Source organism: Nelumbo lutea, chromosome 1 (assembly GCF_056320005.1).
Source record: "Nelumbo lutea isolate HS-2025 chromosome 1, American lotus-T2T, whole genome shotgun sequence".
NCBI classification, from domain to species: Eukaryota; Viridiplantae; Streptophyta; class Magnoliopsida; order Proteales; family Nelumbonaceae; genus Nelumbo; species Nelumbo lutea.
The window spans coordinates 127,274,234-127,275,207 of record NC_142684.1 but is presented as its reverse complement, the minus strand read 5'-3'; the positions used below and the strand labels follow the sequence as shown (position 1 = coordinate 127,275,207).

The 974-nt window shown below is 42.5% G+C and overlaps 1 non-coding gene across 1 annotated transcript; it reads left to right on the top strand.

The window, feature by feature from the left end:
- Positions 1-634: 634 nt before the first annotated feature.
- Positions 635-741, top strand: LOC148877434 (small nucleolar RNA R71). The gene has a single exon (XR_016106284.1). It is a non-coding gene; the product is annotated as a small nucleolar RNA R71 (small nucleolar RNA).
- The last annotated feature ends 233 nt before the right edge of the window (positions 742-974 follow it).

Sequence of the window (974 nt, the reverse complement as noted above, 5' to 3'; positions counted from 1 at the left end):
TCGGGCAACTCTTTTCCATTCCTTAAGGTAATAGCTTGCACCTGCTCTCGTGGATTCACTTCAGTGTTGCTTGGAAGAGTTCCCGACAGTCTGGAAGAGATTAATTGTGCCAATTGCCCCACTTGGCTTTCCAGGTTTTTGATTGAGGCTTCCTGGTTCTAGAACCTGGTTTTTGCACCTGCTATAAATTTTGTCATCAGTTCCTCCAAATTGGACTTTGGTTCAGGCTGATGATAAGTCTGGTGGAACGACTTGAAAGCATGCTGATTTGGCCAGGACTGGTTTGAATGTCCCCTCCATCCTGGATGAAAAGTATGGTGACTCTGATAACCCTGCTATCTTGACGAATTGCTGACATAGTCAACTTGTTCAGTAGATGGCCTGAACTGATTGCCAACTTGGACTTTGTGCAGATAGTGCCGTATAAGTATCAACATTATGCAAGTCATGCTGCTTCCTAGTTTGAGTTCTTTCAAAATGCCATTGATAGTTGTTGGCTGCCATTTCCTCAATAAGTGCATGGGAAACCTCAGGAGTTTTATTATTTATTGACCCTCCGGTTGCAGCATCTAATATGGTCTTATTTGAGTCAGTAAGACCATTATAGAAAGTCTACACTTGCAGCCAAATGGGGAGGCCATGGTGAGGAACTCTCCTTAACAGCTCATTGTATCGTTCCCATGACTCGTATAAAGATTCCCCCTCTTGCTGGAAAAAAGTAGTGATGTCATTCCTCATTTTAGCAGTTTTAGAAGGGGGGAAATATTTAGAGAGAAAACGGCTGGTCATTTCATCCCACGTAGCTATTGATCCTGTCGGTAATGAATTCAGCCATGCTTTGGCTTTATCCTTCAAAGAAAATGGGAATAACCTCAACCTAATGGCATCATCACTTACCCCATTGTGTTTGAAGGTGTCACAAATTTCTAAAAAGTTAGAAATGTGTGTATTGGGATCTTCATGGGCCAATCCAC